The sequence below is a fragment of the Chlamydotis macqueenii genome, chromosome 24, assembly GCF_036417535.1.
Source record: "Chlamydotis macqueenii isolate bChlMac1 chromosome 24, bChlMac1.mat, whole genome shotgun sequence".
Taxonomy (NCBI): Eukaryota; Metazoa; Chordata; class Aves; order Otidiformes; family Otididae; genus Chlamydotis; species Chlamydotis macqueenii.
Genome location: NC_141579.1, coordinates 1,485,619 through 1,506,023, shown reverse-complemented (window position 1 = coordinate 1,506,023; position 20,405 = coordinate 1,485,619). Strand labels below are relative to the sequence as shown.

Sequence of the window (20,405 nt, the reverse complement as noted above, 5' to 3'; positions counted from 1 at the left end):
GGTCCTTTCATTCAACAAGGCGCTTCGCTGACCTGCAGAAGGGAGTTCGTGGTTAAAATTTAACCCCACTTAAAAGTGGGAAGTAAGTGAACCTTTTTTGATAAAACAACACTGTCTCAAGATGAGATTGAATACATTTGAAGCTTAAACCAGAAGGGAAGGCTTTGTACTGCGAACAGGGCGTGTGAGTCATGCGTCCATGGGTAAACAAGCCCTGTACCCGAGGTAAAGCGCCTTTCTTGGGCTGGCACGAACACAGCAGAGGTGGGAGAGCCCTGGGGCAAGATGAAGTGTGCCAAAACCAAACAGACAGACAAACCTCAGGAGTTCTTTGACAAGATTTTGAGCGTTCTTCCTCCAACACAACTGCCAAAAAGGGCCGGAGCAGCCCCAACCTCACCACCACCACACAGGGAGGCCATTGCACGCCCCACCAAGCTCCGTCCCTCCCTCTGCGCCTTGCTGGGGTCCCCTCCCTCAACCCCAACGCAGGCCCTGCCCGACCCCAACCCTCTGGCTGCACCTTGAGGCATTTTACCGCACACGGAGGCCTCTCAGCACCCCGCACCCCAGGCCCACAGCTTCACCTCTACCAGGCGCGGGGCCTCTCCTTCCCGCCCCGAGCAAAGCCCCGGCGCAGCCTCCCCGCAAGCAGGCAGCCAACCGGCCTCCCGCCCACCCTCCGCCGCGGGCCCGCGGCCGCCTGCCCGCCCATCCCCGGCGTCGGGGCGGAGCCAGCGCCCGGCAGCAACGCGCATGGGCCCCGCAGCCTTTCTCTGAGCCGGGGGAGAGGCGTGCTAGGGGGGCGTGTGCCGGCCGCGGTTCCCCTTAGCCCGGCCGCGGCGGCGGGGCCCTTCCCCGCGGCTCGTTCCCCTCACCTGCGGCGGCCATGTCGGCGGGAGGCGGCTGGTAAGGCGGCGGGAAGGACACGCCCGGGCTCGGCCCGCCGCTTGCGAAGCGAGGTGAGCGCGGAGAGGGAGAAACGGTAAGGAAAGAGGTTGGGGTTGGGGCTGGGGGTGTTCATATCGCGATAGGGCCCCGCATATCGTGAAGGCGGCGCCGGGGGTGGGTGAGGGATGGGCCCGCCAAAGGTGGCGGCCGTTACCGCCAACGGACGCGGCCGGTGCCCCGGGGGAAATCGCAGCCCGGCCGTGGCGGAGAAGGAGAAAAGAAGCAAATAGAAGAAGTCGTGGCTCTCTCGTGGTGGTTGTTTTTTTTTTTTTTTTTTTTTTTTTTTAAATAATTGTTTGTGTTGTGGCTTAGCCCCCCCCCGCGCCTTCTCTTTTCGCCCGCGATTAATAGCCGCCGCACTCCGGGGAAGGTCTCGGGGGTGGATCCATTCGCCTATCGCCCAGAAATAAACTTGCTGATTAAAAAAAAAAAAGGAATAATGGGGATTTTTAGCTCGCCTGTGCCATTCCCCTGCTCCCCGGCTGACGTGTGGCTCCGCTGTCCGGCCTTGCGCTTGGCCCTCCATTGTGTGGCCTGGCCTTTGTGGTGTATTTAATGAAGAATTAAAGCCTCCTGAGACATTTTCAGGTGTGGGGAGCGTCCGTGGGTCTGCGTGGGTCACCGAGGGTGCTTTGCCAGCGACATCTGTGTGCTAGGGAGCTGCGAAATGGAGGAGCGCCCAGCAAGCGCTTGGTGTGTGCGTGTGGAGATGGTTTTATCTGGAAGCTCGCGATCGGCTTTCTGACCGAACGGGGAGGCGAGCAAAGGACAGCAGTGCAGGGTCTTGTAAGGAGAGGTTTCAACGTCAAAAAAAGGTAAATCAACCTTGGAAACATAAACCTGCGTGCCCGCATGCATTACGGTTTCTGGTCACCTTTCGCAAACGATGCGCTCCGTCGCTTTCTCCCTTGAGAACCTGTCTCGTACCGCAAACCGCTGCTCCGGGCTGGGCTGATGGTTGTCGGATTGTAAGAAGGTGATGGGAACGTGGCGTTTTTTGGTTCCACCTCTGTACTTTCCACGTGAGACAGTGCAGAAAACAGCACTTTGGACAGAGGCTCGGACAGCCGCCGCCGGGTTGGGCGTCCAGTTTGTTGCGTTGGTTGATGCTGGCATTGGTAAGGATGCGATTTAGGTGAAAAGGCAAGAAGATGGGAGCTTAAAATACGTTATTTCATTTCAAGAAGAAGCTACAACCCTAAAGTGTATTATCCAAAGGTGACCAGACACTCCTCTTTGATGTGGAACAGAAGGAGTAAGTGTCCGAGACTCTTAAAAGAATCCCGATGTCAAGTGTTTGAGGTTTGAGCATGGGATTTCTTTTTCTGCAGAATGGGGACAAATGTCCTGCATGTGCTTATTTAGAACCATGCAATTTCTTTCCTGCTGCGCAGATGTCTTTTCATTCCCCAGGTTTGAAAAATTAGGTTAGCATTGAGTGAGCAATTTATTTTGACTGGTAAGTAAAATATTACGTTTTCTTTGTGATAAAAGAGCAGGCGAATAATTTTTGTGCTTGGACTGATCTGTCTTCGTGAAACTTCTCGGAGGTTGCTTGTGCTGTGCCAGGATGCGTGCCCTTGTATGATGGTTTTATAATTTTTGAACATACTGGAGCCGTATGGAAGAATCAGAATTGTATTCCTTTGAGAGCATATAGCGACTGAGATGATAAAGGGGGGAAAAAATGGGGTGAGTCTGGCAATATACATTTGAAAAAAACTGTTGTTTGAGGAAAAAACAGAAGTGAAAGTGTTAAGGCGGATCTTAATGCTGTGCATAATGTACAGAAGTATTAGTCTGCTGCCAGAAGCAAATAATTGTTGAGTCTTTCAGCTTGTGGTCTTGATCGGGGATTCGGTGATGTCATGGAATCTAAGTGAGTCTGCAGTGGTGGGGAGAAGATCCCAGAGGGAGCGGAGGAAGCCTAACAAAAAGGGGACTAATGCTACTTTGGCCATTTCCCCCTGCTCTTCTGTTTCTTTTGGGAATTTCTGAAAAGGAAAAGTAATTTTGCTGTTTGAATGCATTGTTTTGCGTGGAGCGTCAGACCGCATTATGGGGATGGTTCCAGTCAGCTTCCCCTATTTCAAAACAAACACGTCAAAGACTGCAATATGTTTATACAAAAATTTTCGGGAACCCAATATACATGTTTAAAAAAAAGCTTTTTGTACTTCGTTATGGCTAGAAGAGTTTGTATAGGAGAGAAAAACTGGAATGGATTCCCTTGGCCTTTGTGTCCTTCTCTCCACAAATAAGAGGAAGCTGTTGGCCTCTTAAAGAACTGGGGAATTATTTTCATTTGCACTTCCTCTCAAAATATTCTTGTCCGTGTCGTAGTTCCTATCTGACTGCAGTGGCTGCGAGCGTGGCAGGACCTGTTATCTCACAGCTTTTGGCTTGGTATCAAGCTGATCCCAGGGCAAGGGCAGAAAGGGGAGAAGACATGAAGAGATGTGGGTAAATTTGTAAATTTTACTTGCAGAAACCGGGACCGATTGCTCTCTTGGGACCGTCGGTACGGGTGGCTTCTGTCAGGTGTGGCGTGCGAGGCCGGTTCCCTCTCGCAGCTGTGCTCTTCTGCTCCCGTATCTGGTTTCTGCAGCAGCATCTTCTACCTGTGAGCCTGTGAGCTTGCTGGTGAGGGGGATTTTGTGATGAACAGGATATGGCTGAGCTGAGAAGGGTCCTGACAGACCCATTCTCCTCCACTAGACTTGTGCTCACCGTCAAGTTCAAATTCTCCCGTGTGATGCCTACAGCAATGCAAGTTGTCCAGGGTTCACTCTTTGGGTCTGGTCGCTGCCCTGGGGACGGCTGATACCACAATATGACAGAAACAACTGAAGTGTTTATCAACTTTTAAAAACCAACAACCGTTCTCCTTGGAAAAACGAGTCCGTTTGGTACCTGGGGTGAAGCAGGTCACCGAGCCGGGCCAGGCGCAGCGTGTGGATTTTCAGTGCTTTCTATTCTTATGCTAATCCTTGGCACAGGCTGGCTGTGCGCTGCTAGCCAATGTGAGCGAGGGGGTGTGCATACAGAGAGCAGGAAAGGGGAGCCATTTTTGTGGTTATTGTTATGCAGATGAGGCCTGCCAGCCAACCAGAGCGGGGAGAATCGCATCACCTGGGGATAGAATGGTCCAGCTGCAGGTCAGTAGTCATTCCGTAAGCTGAACCGGTTTGGCTGCCACTGTTTCGTTTCAATATTAATTTTGTGGCTGGGTGTTTTGATGTGTGGTGGTTTTCTTTGTGGTTTTTTTTTTTTTTTTTCCCCCTTCCCAAATCCATGTTATATTTGGCGTTGAACAGCAGCGTATGTGCTGCTACCCTGAGGGGTTTCCCTCCCGCAAAGATTCCCGCTGAGGTCCGTGGCGGCTCCTGCAGTACCAGTTACCAGACTGGGGCTGGTAAGCTTGAGAATAAGACGTCGTGTATTTTGTTAAAGTGGTGTTTGGTGTTGCTGGAGTCTGTACATACCTGAGTAGACCAGCTCACCGTATTTGCGTCTGTGTAGCGTTAGATTCTGTGGAAGTGTGTGAAATAATTAAAAACTGCCCTTTAAACTATTTAGTAAATTGGATTTGCTTTACCAGCAGTGGGACAGGAAGTTAATCGTGTTTAAGCTGATGTTGACTTTTCCAATCTGATTTTCGCTGGGAAGAAACTTTATTACCTAGTTGTTAAATGCACAGTTAATTAGCTGCTGATTGTTTAAGCTGATAAACCGATGCTACCAGGTTTATTGTAATCAGTTTGGTAAATGTGCCATGTATATCCTTCCTTAGGTTATTGCCTTGCTTTTTGGTTAAACGCAGTGTTAACTGTCGTCATACTAACGGTTTGGATATATTTAGATGGTGTTTCAGGTGATGATGATGATGACATTGAGCTGTTAACTGTTCACTGGGTGTGCTTTTGCTCTGCGCTTCCTTACACACGTGTAGGTCTGGCGTTCGTGGTGTCACCTGTGAATTTTGTAACGTGAGAATATGGCTCGGAAGCTCCTCTCTTTTAACCGATAGTTTAGAAAATAAAACACCCCCCAGATCTCTACTTCTAAAAATCATTGTTTTAAGAACCTCTATTTTCTTTCCTTCTTGTCTCTGTAGCTAAGTTGCAGCACTCTGAGCGTGTCCCGCTGGTGTGGCACTAGTTGAAGCAACAGTTGGCATAAACCACTGATCGACAGATCGTTCGTCCTCTTGTCGTCCCAGTGGCTTTTGCTGATGAAGGAGCTGCAGTTGCTGCCCCTCTCTTCCCTTCCTGGTGTGCCCAGTGCTTTTGCCTGGCCACATCTCCGCCTTTAAAGCTTCTGGGTAGAAAGCATTAATTTAGTGTATCCATTATAGCTCTTTAAGAATCAGAAATTGGAGTTTCTCCCATTTCCGCTGCTAATTCATTAAACCAGGACCACAAGAAGTCTGGAGCCTGGCTTCCTATGGATTTCAGGGTAGAATTAAATGCTTAAGTATCCTGGAGGTTATTTGTTGAATGGTCAGCCACAGCCTGAGTTATGGCCTTAGCTCCCCTGATAGTGGACGCATAACCAGCGTCAGATGATGTTCTTGAGGAACCTCATTGTGATATTTTGAACTTATCTTGCAGGTGTTTACTTTCCAGCAGGCTTTACGTGAGGTGAACAAGTTGTCAGTCCTGTGTTGCTTTTAATTTGGTCTCGCGCCAGCTTTTCTGTCTTAGAGCAAGCACAAAGACATGAAGCAGGTGCAAAATTTTTGACAGCAGAAGTTTGCTCGTGTGGCATGGCATGCTGTGATTCAGACTTGTGGCAGTGGGTAGTTCAGCAGAACGCGGACGTAGTAGTGGTCCCGCAGCCATGGCCCTGGAATCCAGTTGTAGAGAAGGATGACGGCGATTTAATTTCTACTTGTAAGTTGCTTTTAAGACACTGGGATGAAAGGTGGTGTTCTGAAAGCTTTGTCTAATAAGCGTGGCTACTGTGAAGAAGAATGCAGCTGGACAGCCCCTGTTTGGGCATAATTTTAATTGTTGCAAGAGCCTTTGAATGTTTTCTGGGATTTACCCTTTTACTCCTTGTTGTGATTCATGGATGTCTTCATTGGATTTCGTAATAGCCAGCCTGTGTGCTCTAGCTTGAAGGCACGGTTTATTAAAAAAAAAAAAAAGCTTTGATATCTTTTATGTTGTGTCTTTTACAAGAAGCATCTCTAGAGCGTCAACTCCCACCTGCTAGGAACAATCAGTCTTTAAAAAGGGTAATTTAAGTATTTTTTTAAGATTTATTTTGAATTCAGAAAGCCTGTTATCCTACTCAATAATGCACCTTGCTTGTTTGTTTTTTTTTTTTCCCCCCAAATTTACGTGGCAGCTGATACAATCTGATAGAATCTTTACAAATTTTATCAAGAATTTCTGTATCAGCTTTTCACGGCATGTGACTATCTGCTTTCCGTAGCTTGCACTTATCAACATCATCTCATCCCTTACGCTCTGGCCTGGATAGGAACAATCAGAATTGCTGTTTGGGTACCACCGTTTGTTTCCAGTGCATATATGTATGTGTATTAGTTTAAAAATTGCTGACAGATACCGCTTTTGCTCTAAAGTGTATAGAATTTGATTAGAAAACTGATGAATGAGCAATAACTCTAAATATTATGTTTAGCTGAAACAAAACAAAAAAAATCTTTGATACAATCTGTAAAGCAAAGTGTGTCGATCCTTTCTCACTTCTGTGTGCATGCAGCAGTGTAATGTGTTGATTCAGGAAACAACAGCTGATTTTTATTTCAGAAAAAAAATTCTAATACTGTATTCTTGAAGTGTAAATGAGATTCCGTAGTCCTTCAGCTGAATGATGCACGGGGCAAGCTTCAGATGTGGAGTTCAGTCGTTGCTAACTGCTGCAGCTTATTTCATTGAAGAAACAGGAACAAAAGTGTGTTTGTAACTGCTCTGGAACGGAGAACAAAGGCTGCGGGGACCTTTGAACCTTTGGGGCTGTGCGTCTGAAGGAGGAATTGTTCAAGAATGGGAAAAACTGCCAGAAGACCAGAGATCTGCTTTTCCCTGGGTCTTTCTACAGCACTGTTCAATGACCACGTTTAAAGGAAAAAAAAAAAAAAGTTAGTTAATTGGAAGACTCTTACTTGTTCTTCCCACCAAGCTCTGGTTTGATTATCAAGTGTGCAGGAATGGTTATTCTGTCACTCTCCCCCCCCCCCCGCCCCGAGACAAGCTTTGAACAAATGATTGTGTATGCTTTTTTTTTTAGAAAATCTTAATTGATTTAATTTTTAAACATTTTGCACTCTCTCAAATGTTCTTTGCAAATAATTCTGGCCTGTGAAACAATTTGTTTCCCCCTCTTCCTGGTGGTGTTCTAATTTCACCGTTATTTTTCATTCGGTGATAGCTGTCTCCTCAAGGAAGGTGGTGGGGGGAATAATCGGCGTTCGGAAGAAACTGCCCCTTCTCTGCAAAATGTGTGGGCTGGCATGTTGAGGGTTAGTGTCCAGCATAAAGGTTCTGCTTCAGGCAGCGATTTGTGCCATAACCTTCACCTTCATGAATTTTACAGGACTTAAAGACAGGATGGGCTGTACTGGAAGAACATATTCCCTAAATTGCTTCCTGCAGAGGGAGAGAAACTACAGGACTGAGTGTTTATTGTTTTACTTTGAGTAATGAACATAACACACCAGCTGGAAAAAACACAGTTGTTCATTTCTATTTCTCAGCCTCTACGTGCAGCTCATAAGTGTGCTCAGGCATGCATGTAATGCTCTTGTCTCTCCTTCTTTCTCTCGCTGAAGAAATACTCAGCGCCGCTCTGGAATTGTTCGGACGGAAGGGAAAGGCTGGGGTTGCCCCACGTAATCTCTCAGGAATTGAATCGGCTCTGCCCCCGCGACCTGCGAGTCGAAGTGGAGGCGCAAGGATGGGTTCTGGCATCTGGTGTTCCTCTGCCTGCCTTCGTTCGGTCCCCGCTGGAGGGTTTGATGCTGGGGTGGCCCGCGAGAGCATCGCCTGGGCTGTTCTCTGGGTCGCTGAAAAGCAGAGAAAGAACTGCAAAAGCTCTGGATACCCGAAAGAGGAGAAGCAACCAGGCGTGATTTAGTTGACAGATAAGTATTTCAAGCAGTGATTCTCCTTGCTGCTAGAGAGGAAAAGAATCCGTTTATTTTTTGGAGTGTTAAATTGTTAGGAGACTTCAGTCCCTCTTTTTCCCCGTGATGGGATGGCAGGCAGGATGAAGTTTAGGCAGATTCTTACGTTGTATGTTCAGCCTGACTTTTCAACCGTCCCAAATGACAACATCTCTCAAACGTCTTCTCTTGCTTCTTCAAACCGCTGTCCTCTTTCTAACCTTTCGCTGCAGTTTCTATAAAATTAGGCTGTGCTATAGGGAAATTCAGCTTTCTGTCTTCCAGGCAGCATGGAAACCTGGCTCCCAGGAGCATGGGAAACCTGTGTGGTGGCTGCCCTTGTATCTCTGAAGTTCTTCACGGTGTACTAGTTGGTTGTCACTGTGTTTTTTGCTACCTCCTCTGGTAAGATGTACAGCAGCTTGAAATACACAGGTAACCTGTAATTTTTTTGAGGATTTTGCTACAGGGAGCGTTCTTTACCGAGTATTTTCAGTCAGCCATACACAGAGCAATGGCAAATTGCATAGGGAAACCAATATGTACTTGGCTATTTAGTAATGTAGCCATATTGTGTTAATTTAGGGAGAATTTAGCTGTCTAGAATACAGCTTAATAGCTTTCTGAGCATTTTCACCTAGATTACAAGAAAACTTTTTTTTTTTCCCTGAGTCTGTCATTCGCCACAGGTCCCCCCATGCATTTCCTGTTTGTCGAACACCAAGTTGAAAAATTAAACCGCAGTTCACTTCTGAGATGAAAATTGGAAATGAAAACGTATAGACCAGTGGTTTAGAAAACTTAATTTGTCAGTTCTTATCGCTAGAAAACATGTGTGTGGAGGAGGGATGCCATATGGCTGCTAAATATAACATAGCTTTCTCCTGAAAGCCGTCTAAAAAGTACAGAAGTTCACAATCTGTGTTTTTAATAAGAACGGGCTGCAAATTTTCAGGATCTTCCGAGTGCAAACTGAGGTAATGGGAATAGAGCCAAACTGTAAGCCAGTGAAATTTAAGTATTTCCTGTGAAGAGGTGATGTTGGCTGACACGCTGGGGAGATTCTCAGCATTTTGCAGATACTGGAGTTTTTTTTTTTTTTTTTAGGAATTTCTTCAAAGGGTAGGGGTAGTTACTGTCCAGGTTATATCGGTTTTCAGTGCTCCCTGCTCTCCAGGTCCAACAGCCCATATTCTTGTTTTCTTTCAGTATTTGCACTGTTACATCCCAGGGCTGGGATGCTGGAGAACTTGATCTCCTGCTGTAGCTGTTTGAATAAGATCAGGAAAACATGGTTGTGGTGGCAAGGCTTGAGAGTAGTTATTCTGGAATTTTATTTATTTATTTATTTTTAATTTGTGTTAATACTACTCGCCTTTCATGTTTTTTTGGAGACGCTGCCAAAACGCGGATGATTCCATCTTTAAGAATACAACTGTAATTGAACTATGGTAGCATTTCTGGTAAGTCATGTAGAATCTGTATGTGTGTATGCGTTTGAAGGGCGTGAAAATTAGTGATACACTGCAACATAGTATTTTTACTGTGATTTTTACATAGATTGCAGTGGTGGACATTTTTGTGAAATATTTTGCTGTAGATGAGTCGTTTTCTGATGGGAAAGCCTGTGAAGAAAACAGAGGTCCAAAATATATATTTTTTTTTTCTTTCCCTCAAAAAAAAAAAGTTACCCACCACCCCATGTTGTCACTCTCTCCTCTTTTTGAAGGGAAACATCCAAAACAGACATTGAATTTCTGATTTAGCAAAGCGCTTTAGAATATGTCTAACGTTAGGGTGTAAGTAATCCTAGGGCTCTGTATAGGATGAAAGGCATTGCTGAGGAGAGGCAGAAATATCTGATAGGAAAAGCTTATCCTGGAAAAGAATCAGAAGGGAAACCATATTGGTTGTATTCCTTAAGGCTTTTAAAAATTTTCAAAGGGATGAGGATAGATTTACCGATGGGGTTCTGGTGACTAAAAATGCAGTTATGCAAATCACGGCTTGTCAGGGCAGGGAGAATTAATTTCGGCACTTGAGCACATGTGCTCCTTCGCCGTTCTCCCTATGAAGTTGAATTAAAGGCAACAAGAATGCACTTTGTTGTTCTTTAATAATAAATAACAGCGTCGCAGGTTTGATCTTGAAAGCACTGCTCAGACCTTAATTAATCTTCATAATCGTCCTTTGAGAGAAGCAAAAATACTCCCTGCCCTTTTGGACAAGAAGCTCCGCGACGTGGAGATGCTGGAGGATGTGCGAAGGGCAGCGTTGTCCGCGATGGCCGGGCAAGTTGCTCAGAAATCCCCGGCGCTGGGCGCTTTGGCTTGCGGCCGTGTTGCTTCTCTCATTTATGCCTTAAAATTTCCAAAAATTTGAATACGTAACGACATGTAGATCTGAATTCTTTGTGTAGTTTTGGATTTCCATCTGAGTGTTAACTTATGCATATGCAGGGTGGAATTTCCCTCCGGAATATTCCTGCGGGCACACGGTGCTGGAGGTTTGTCTGCGCGCGCGCCGCGGCGGCGTGTGGGAGCGGGCGTGCAAACTGCGCTTCAGAAAACCTGGGTCAGAACTTCTGTATCGCAGGAGCGGCGGATAAAACAATACACAGCTTTAGAGTCTATAGGGCACCTAAAAAATGGATAGAAAGTGTCTCTGTCTGCCTTTCCTAATCTTCCTAATTCCTCATAAGGTTTACAGTAAGGAGAAGAGGAGGAATTAACGTAGATGCTTGATTTTCAAGGTTTTCCCTAGGTAATTGCTGATTTGCGTCCTAAAACAGATTTAGGGAGTGCGTTCCTGGCTGAAAACCTGTAGTCTACGTATGGAAAATAAAATAAGAATAGCAAAATAAAACTGAGGCTGTTCAGCTCATCTGGAGAAACGGTTCGGCAGGAATTGGAACCGAAAGGTGGCGATGTCTCTAAGTAACCCCGTGTGACCAGCGTCTGGAGAACAGCAGAGCTTTGTCAAACGTGCATTTTTCTCGCAAACAATAGGAGGGAGTGTTCATTAACAAAGATAAAACTGTGTGAATGTGCCACGGCTAGAGATAAGGGACTCAAAGTGCTGGCTAGCATGAGAAACGCGTAGATACGTTGCAGTATTCGCTTCTGACGTAACAGACCCAAGGTCAAAACGTTTCTGTAAACTCAAAATAGTTTTTCATAAACTGGGATACCTCAAAATAACGAGTAGCATTTTATAACGAGCTCCAGCTTTGGCGGAAGGCGTTGCAGTTTCTGCTGGAGATTGCAGCAGTTTGCGTGGGGAATGAACGTGGAACTGGCTTGCGGAGGAGAAAGCTGACAACCCGTTAAACAGGTTTGAAGGATTCTTCAGCGTGAACAGCCGAGTCAGCAGAATCCTCCAACTAATGCCAGAAAACCCTGTTACACTGAACCTGGTGACCTTGGCGTCTCGGAACAACCTGCTGACGGCACCACGCTTCCGGCTTTGGTTGGGTGAAGGTCTTTCCAGCATTCCCCGCTGTGGTTCCAGAGCGCCTCGTTATTCGGTACATGCGTTCTGAGGAGGAATCGGCGAAGGGATTTCTGGATTTTCTTAGAAATGCAATGACGTAGGCTCACTCAAGGGTAAATATGAATACGGTGATTTGTTGTGAATACAAAATGCAAATAAAATGTCCGTGTGGGAAAGCCGTTAAAAGCTCTTGGAGTTCTGAACTGTCTAGTCTTATTTTTCTAAATGCTGTAGAGATTATTAGCAAAATTTTACAAATAACATCTTTTCCTATTTGGGCTTGGGTGTTCTGTTCTCTGGTATTTTTGATACATGAGAGGGGCAAATCTTGATTTGATGGAGGGCAGAAAATGTCTAAGTTAGGAAACTGTGGTCCCGTGGCCTACACAAGGCGTGAAGCGTAAAATCTTCCATAGATCTTCCTTCTATGAAATGTGTTACGAGGTTTCTGGAAGCTCCTCAAGTGTTCAGAGTGATAAATTGGACATTGGCAAACGAGTTGGAGAATAATTGTGTACGGTAGTTTCTCGGGTGCTGTGACAATAAGGAAAGATATCAGTCACGGAATAACCGGATGATTCCGGACCTGCCGTGGCGTGCAACGGACACGTGAAATCCAATGGGAAAGGCTTGCAGAGAGGCAGGGGTCTTGCTGAAACATACACTGCAAAAATGTTCCTGGTGAAAAATGACGTGGAGGGGCATGAACTTGAATACCTCTCACCAGTTTTTGAGGCTGTTTCAGTGAGATGACGCTGACGCGCAGGAGTGGTTCGTTCTTTACGCCTGGAATTAATTTCTGGGCCCAAGTGTGTCCATAGGCACGTAGTGCTCCTGCATACCCCAACAAAGGTTTGGGGTTTTTTTTGTTTTTTTTTTTTTTTGTTTTTTTTTTTTTCTCTCTTGGAAGGACTTCTTCATGCTGCATCATAGCAAACTTTGAGAGCAGAGTAACTTCGATATCTTCTTAAAAAAAGTAAAATCTCATTCCTGATTGGCATGATGAGCATTGCTGCTGGTTTACCTATCTGTAAGGGCTGTTAGAAATTAAAAATATGGATTCATACAATGCCAAGTGGGAAGGGATCTCAAGGATCATCAGAAGAATCTTTTGTTTTTCCCTGGGGGTAGCACGTGGGTTCAGTAGCTGCGCGGGCTGAGCTCTGCTTGTGTCAGTGGCACTGGTTCCTTTGGAGCATACCTTGACACCTTCTAGCCGCTGCACTGGTGCGCTCTGGGCTGACGCCTGCGTGGGGAAATAGGGATGACGCGAAGCTTCGGAGGAGGCTTTTGGAGAGCTGGTTTGTTCGGGTTGTTTGCTGACTGGCATACGGGGTGACATATGGTGCTATTTACCACCTCGGTGTCTGAACTTGCAGGGAAATGATTTTCTTTTTTAAACATTTAACTCCATTAAGTACTTGTAGATGTCTTCCAACATGGTCCTGGCCAAATCAATTTACACTTTCCTTTTCTTCTGTTGGTCCCATCTGTTTGTGACTGTTTGTTTTCTTCTTTTTGTTATGTTGTAAATAGATTTTAGTGTTTTGAGGGCTGAGGGTCTTGGTAGCAACTAGCATTTGCAAATCTCCCGACGTTCTACCTGCGGCCTCCCAGAAATTAGTTTTTTCTTACCCTCCTATGGCATGGAAATGCACGCCAGGCCGACTAGGAGGCTGGAAAAACTACTTTCCAGTAACATGTAGTGTAACATCTTCCAAATTTATCCTAGCTCTCTCCAGGAATAGCAGACTTTTGAAACAGTAATCAGTGAGGGTGAGGATGCTAGAGGTGACATTGTTGTGTTGAGAATCTGGTCTGTGGTGGACGAAGGGAAAAATAACACGGAACAAACTGTTATCTCAAAACCTGGGCAAAAGCAGCAAACCAGCGGGGTTTCTGGAGGAATATACATCGCGCCTTCCAGCACTGGTGGAGTTGACACGAAAAGGCTTTGGAGGGAGAAATGAAAAAAGGACTTGAGATATATAAAGGGGATGTCGAACGGCTTGTGTTTTCCAAGCTTGTTTGCATCTTTCTAGCTTCTTTCTAGTCTTGCTTCTCTACCGGATGCTGCAATTCCACAGAAAGGAAAATTGTGAATGTATACAAACAATTTCAAAAATTGTTCCTCTGCTCTGATTCTGCTTTTGTCTGCTGCAGTCTCATTGGGAGCAGTCTGATTGAAGTGTGGATACACATCTCCATTACACAGCGCGTCAGAGTTTCTTGCTATCTGTCCCAGTTCTCTCTGAGTAATCAGTCACCTTGTGAACGTTCCTGTAGAGCGAAAGCCATAAATGTTTCTCCTCCCCCATTTCTCTCCTCTGCCATAATGCCTTCATTCACACAACAGAGAGAAATATTCTCTACTTACACGAAGCTTTCCAGAGATTAAGAGCTTCAAAACTGAAAAATCCACATGGATTTGTGATTTATAAATTAGTTTCTTAAAATTAGTTTTTAGCTCCACTCTCCTCTCCCACTAGAACTTCGTGCTATCCTGAGTTTGCCAACTGACCCCTCTTTGGTCGTATTTAGGAGAATTTTTAGTGTTTTGAAGTAAGTGTTATTGTGTGGAGCCGTACACATTGAATGTTACGTGATTGAAAACCCGGTGCCATGGTAAAATAAACTGTGCGTGGTTTCAAAGCGTTTACTGCCTGGAGGGCTATTACAGAATCATCAACCTGGTAGTCTCTTCCTTTTCCTATATGTGGTAGGATAAAGGACGTTCTTTACAGGATTTTAGAATTTAGTGGAGGTGGAAAACAAGACGCCAAGTGGGAGAGAGACTTCGTGGAAGCGCCTTGTGATCGCAGCTCAACCGCGCTACGAGGGCAGTAGCACGGGAGGTGCAAGGTAGCCATCTGCCAGTGGCTATAAGGTCTGGGAGAAGACTCTGCTACCCCTCTGCAGGGAGTACCACCCACAGGGTGCTTTCTCTGAAGGTCGTGAGAACACCTAGGTCCAGGTCTGCAAGTGCCGAAAACCCCGTGGCTTTCCATAGAGGGTACGTGCTCATAAACAGGAGGTGATTCCATCGAGGCTCTGACTGTCTTCCCACAAACGGACAAGCCAGTTTACAGTGTCACTCAAAAAGCAGAAGAGTCAGCAGAAAGGGAAATGTGTTTGAGCTCCATCAGATCCAGTTCCAGTTGGTATCTTCTTGCAAACCCAAATTAACGTGGAGTTTCAGGCTCCTGTGCTGGGCTGTGAACTGGTGCAGCTGAGGTGCAGCTGCTCCCCTGAATCTGCAGTGTCTGTAGCCCGGGTGGTTGTGGTGGGACCCGATAGTGCAGCCCTGAACCTGTCTGGCGCTGTCTTTCATTGGCTGCTGTCGCATTTTTCAGAAGCGTTTATCAGAGCTGTGTGTTTTACTGATGGGCGGCGGGGATGTCTCATTAATTTCACTCAAGATAGTTCTCTGGCAGACTCAAAGCCTGTACCTCAGAGTACGCTGACTTGCTTTAGCAGCACCTGAAGGCTGAATCTGAACTTTTTGCTAATGTTCTGAAAAATAAACCTTTTTTTTAAGGTTTCAAAATGATTGTCAAGTTAAATTTTGATTTGCTTTAAATAATTTGTCTTTAGCCTATGTTATTAGAGGCTTTTTTAGGCGGCTTTTTTTCCTTCCTCATGCAGAAGGAGGAGATTAAATGGCCATGTTTTGGAAATGGGGATAAATCTCTCAGAAGTGGCTTTAGTAAACCTCGTTTCATTGTTGTTGTCCGTCCTTTGGAGGAAGTGTTGACAGAGCAGTTGAAGTTCTCGCCTCCTTTGATGTATGAGGGTTTGAGATCCCTTCAAAATCACCATGGCTTTAAATAGCCCCAAATACTACTTTGAAGCAAGATGAGCAGGAAAAGCAAATGACTGACGAGACAAATTTGCGTAAGAACTTCCCATTTAGCCAAAAGGAAAAGCTGGTTTTCATCCAGTGAGACTGATCAACCGAAGACCCACGTGTGTGTTTCTGTCCACATGTCCAGTCAGCTCTTGGTCTATCAGATCAATCAGATGCCTGTGGCTCTGGTTTTTAATAAAGTTACAGATGTAGATTTCTAAAGCACTTTCTTTTTTTTTTCCATCTTTCGTTTGATTGTAGAATTGTTTTTGATTTTGATTTTTTTTTTTTTTCTTGTGGAAATCATTGAAGCTCTTTTGGTTAAACTGCCGTTGAGTAATCTTCTTGCTGCAGTGCTTTGAAGAACTGGGCTGTGTGTTTTCGTAGGTGATTGAAATGGGATTTTATCATTTGGGTGCGGCAGTCCCTGCACACTTGAAGCCTGATCTCTAGCCTGACATCTGTGTGCCACGGAATGCAGTATTTTAAATAGAAAATGTGTTAAAGAATTTCTGTGGCTGAGCAGTCGCCTACCAAGGTGAGTGGCATTTGACTTCAGGTGTGGTTGGCCAACAGAGGGTATCTGTAATCCTAAGTTAGTCAGCGGTACTTCTGAATTACATCAGCGGAGGGCTAGGGGAGAGGGCTGAATCTTTGAGTAAGTCGTTTTTATCCATGCTGTGGCTGACAGTTGACGTGTTATTGACCAAAACATATTTGTGTTTGTTCAGCAGGAATATCCCCTTCCGTAAGACTGACCATCTGTTCCATTGCCTCTGCATCTGTGGAAACTGTTTTGGTTTTTCTTTTTTCCTCTGGCTAGGCTTTTTTTTTTTTTTTTTTTTTTTTTAAATCTGTAGTAGATGATGAGTAGTTTGTGGTGGTGTCTCTTTTTTTTAAATAGCTAATCATCCGTTCATTACTTAGTGTAATCACACTAGTACGCTTCCTGCAAGTACAATTTAGAAGCAGCTTATGATTATAAGACCTTCTCTTGCGCTTTTGGTTTGACGGACACGTTGAATATTTGACTCGTGTAGCTTTTTTCTCCTTAACCCAACTCTGCCGTAGTGCTCGAGGTCAGGAGGACGACCAGACCACTTCCAGAAGGCCAGGGATGGAGTCCTATACCCGTAGGAACCGGACCAGCAGTAATACCAGGAGCATCGCTATTAACGTCAGCGAGGATTGCGTTTCATTTCTGGGTGTACCTTCCTGCAGCAGCGGTAGCTGTGCTCCTGCTGACTTAAAATGCATTTGAAATTGTTAGGTGTTTAGAAAGAAGAGGGCATCACCTTGTAGAGCCAGCACCGAAGTCAGCAACAGTGGAGTGGTTATAGGGTTTCCCAAGGGCTGTAATAGAGGTCAACGTGGGAAATCGTTCAGAGGGAATTCCGGTCCCTGTAGTCTCGGAGAAAAGCACTCTCAATATAAGTGGAGATTTGCTAACAGCTAAAATCTTTGCTATGTTAACCAAGACAACGGGAATAGTTTTATTTCTTTATTTACTTATTTATTTTTCCCCAGGGGAGTTTACAGTTATGTACTTTTTGGAGATCATTCTTAAAAAGAAATTTTCATTTTGCATGGGTGTTTGTGGTAGTTGGTTGTATTTCATTTTAGAACTGGTAAAGCACTCTTGCACACTTTTAATTTTTTTTTTTTTTTTTTTTCCCTTGGAGAAAAAAGCATTCATTATATGGCTTGTGATGTGAGGTTTGTAGAACTTATGTAATGGACGTGACAGGGCTTGAAATGCTGTGGTGAAAAAAATCCCTGGCTCAAGGTAGTTTTACAAACAAGTAAATTACTTTTCTGTGCCTCTGACTGATGTTAATGCACTGCTTTGGTCGGTTTTTCCCTTTTTGTTACTCTCTTGAAAGCTTCAAGGAACCACCAGCTAACCTGTGCCTTAGAAACACAGTGCCTTCGTTTGTAGGTGAAATGTCCTAAACAAGATCTTTTCTGCTTTCAAATAATATATATATATTTTTTTTTTTAAAATGCACTGGCAGAATGAATCATCTTGTGTCTGTGAGGATGTCTGAGCAATAGGTAGCTTCTTGAAGCCAACATGTGTGCTTGTTGCAAAGCTGTTTGTAATTCACTTGTCTTTCATGGCAGCTTAGTTATCATTCCTTCAGCCTTCGTTAATGATCATTGTGAATCCTTTAATTGAGCTCTTTCACATCATTTGTACACTCACTGACTTTAAAACGCAGCTCTGAGGAGAACAACGTATTTACCAGCACTTCAGGAAAAAATTGTATGATCCCAGTGACCACAAATCTCACAGGCTGAGGTGTGCGGTTGCCAGACGTGAGGATGGGTTCTGCTGAGCTACGACGGGAAAGCCAAGGCTCTAAAGCGTAGTGGGTCTCCCTATAGTTACATTTCCAAGCCTTCACGCTTCTGGAGGTGCAGAAAACCAAACGTTTCAGCAACAGTTTGCTTCATAAACACTTCGTGGAAGCTGCAGATGCACTTGATTTAGGACAGTGTTCCAACAGTTGCTGAACCTTCGGTGCGAGCAGCCCCGCTGATGCCAGGGGAACTGATGTGTTTAACTGAAAGCATATGCTGAGCTGAAATGAGACGTAAAACAGAGTAGTATGGGATTTTTTGAATTCTAATCCATTCCTCTGTACTTCTAGGAGTAAAAAGAGACTTTCTCCATGCTTGTCTTGCAGCTTGGTTATTTCTTTTTGTTAGCTTTTTAAGATTTGGATTTTTTTTTCCTTTTTCCTAAAAAGAAACCTGGTAGTTCTTTCCCATCTCTGTCTAGAGACAGATTGCCTGGCCATGCCTCTTTAAATGTAGATTATTTTATCCGACAAACCCTGGATTTTTGGCTGCACCTTCTCTTCAGCGACTTGTGTATTTAAGAGGAGGTCAGCACTTGAGCGTGAGAAAAAGTGGTTTATTGAATTGCAAAAGAGCATACTCGTCTCTTGGAATTCCTTTGGGAACAGCCGTACATTATGTGTATCGCTGTTTTGAATCGGCCATGCGTTTGGCAAGCGCGAATGGAAGCGGTAGTGGAGCCAGAATATTGTACTTGCTCTTCTTAGTGCTGGGTCCTGAAGGCTGGTGTGTCTTTAGGTTTCGTTAAATCAGTCCAGTGTGTGTTTGTGTGTGTTGGAGGTAGCTTTTAATAGTCCTTTTCACATCAGTGTTCTTGGAGATTCAGAATTTTACACCCTCTATTCACCCTGACTAAATCACGGCATTAAAATGCTTCTGGTAAGGTAGAGTAATTCATGCCTGGAAGCACATACCTTCGAAATACGGACTTTTTTTTTTATGATTTAACTTTGGAGACCTATCTCCACGTTGTGAGCCGTGTTCCATGAATGTTGCACCGGGGATGTTCGACCAAAGCAGTGGTGGTTGTTTGTGGTATGCCGGTGCAAAGTGGTGGCCTCAACTACAGGAAAAATATAAGAATAGATATTAAGGGGAAAATTTCACATTAATTTCTGCTTCCACTGAAAATTTTAGGAAATCTTGGTTTCAAAGACCACAAGGGAGCACTGGGCACACAGAAGTAAGAGGAAAATAATTTCGAAGTATTGCTTGGAAAAAGAAAATCCGTACGTTTCCTTTCTTTCCTGGCTCTCCTCCAGCTGCTGTTGGTGACATCCAAACAAGCTCTGCCTTTTGGGCAGAGAGGGGATTTTGGGTTTGATCACATGCTTATTCCAGCTGCAAATATTGATTTATTCTGGGCCTTGCCAGCGTTTTTGGTTTATTGCATGAAATTCCTTCTCCCTCCTTGGTCTAAATGAGGTCTTCTCTACCTTTTCCGTGTCTGTGTGCACAGACACCCGTACACGAAAGCCCTTCTCTGCGTTGGATCGCGTCCGTAATGCGGATTCTCATCTGCTCATACGGTAAATGAGGCTTAGAAATCAAATGTTTCTCTGCTTTAATTCGAATTAAAAACCTGAGCAGCTCGTCCTTTACAATTGCTGTTTTTAAAAGCTACGGCGAATGCGAGAGCGTTGTCGTTATGGGCAAACTAATCATGCCAAATTGATTTGGCCTTTCGGAGGCTTTCTCTAGTTGAGCTGTTAAAGAAATTGGTTAGCCAGAAGATAATGCAACAGGAAATAATAAACCCCATTTTCTTTGGGGAGTGTTTTTAATTCTGATGTTGTGTATTTGATACTTGGAATTAACTAATGAGGAGAGTAGTAACTGCAGACTGTTCCACAGGGAAGTATAAACAAAGGATAGGAATTTCCCTCCGGAAAAATACATTTCTGCTCTGGCAAATCAGTCCTCTCCTTATTCCCAGCTTGATATTTAAAATTGATTCAGCTTTGCGGCAGCATCATCCTTGTTTTGAGGCGTTGCCTGCCAAGTGCTGTCCAGGAGTTGATTTATCTTGGCACTGACCTTCCTCTAAAACATAGATATTGAACTGAAGTCAAGTCCTCTAAATTACCAAGACCTCTTTCAGTGAAATTTTCCCCAAGAAGGGTCAGAGAATCGCTCCCAGCATAAACCAGTTGATGGTCTCTCTCAGCTCCTTGTTCTTGGGTTGGAATACGCGTTTCGTGCCTGTGTGAGAAGCTCAAGGACAAGCTGCGTAATTGTAGCACAGATGTAAATTGGTTGAATGCGGGTGATGCAGCTTCAAATTCTGTGATGATTTAACAACAACAAAATGTGTGTTGGTTAAGCTGCAGAAGATGCATGTATCTATACATTTTTTTTTTTTCAAAGCCTCTTTGTCATATTTGTTTCTTGCCTAGTGTTTGAGATTCTGACCTTTCATCTGTGTCTGATCTTCTTCTTTTGTAAAGTGCGTACAAAAAATATCTAAAACTTTGTGGGTGTGACTTCAGTGCTGGAGCAGGAATTGGAACGTCTTCCCAGCTTTTACGCAGAGGCTCTCCCTTGACTCAGACCCCTGAAAATAAGTAAGTTAATCAGAAATTTGGGATGAGGGTCAGGATAGAAATGTTCTTAGCC

At 44.6% G+C, this 20,405-nt stretch overlaps 1 protein-coding gene across 3 annotated transcripts in view; it reads left to right on the top strand.

Annotated features, from left to right (window-relative positions):
- The first annotated feature begins 788 nt into the window (after window positions 1-788).
- The window catches only part of ARHGAP32 (Rho GTPase activating protein 32), a 129,491-nt gene continuing 109,874 nt past the window's right edge, over window positions 789-20,405 (top strand). For 2 of the 3 annotated variants that reach the window (XM_086766232.1, XM_086766231.1), the window contains exon 1: window positions 789-985. The gene's annotated coding sequence lies outside the window, so the exon portion shown is untranslated. The remainder of the gene's footprint in view (window positions 986-20,405) is intronic. The other variant, XM_086766229.1, reaches the window with a different exon arrangement.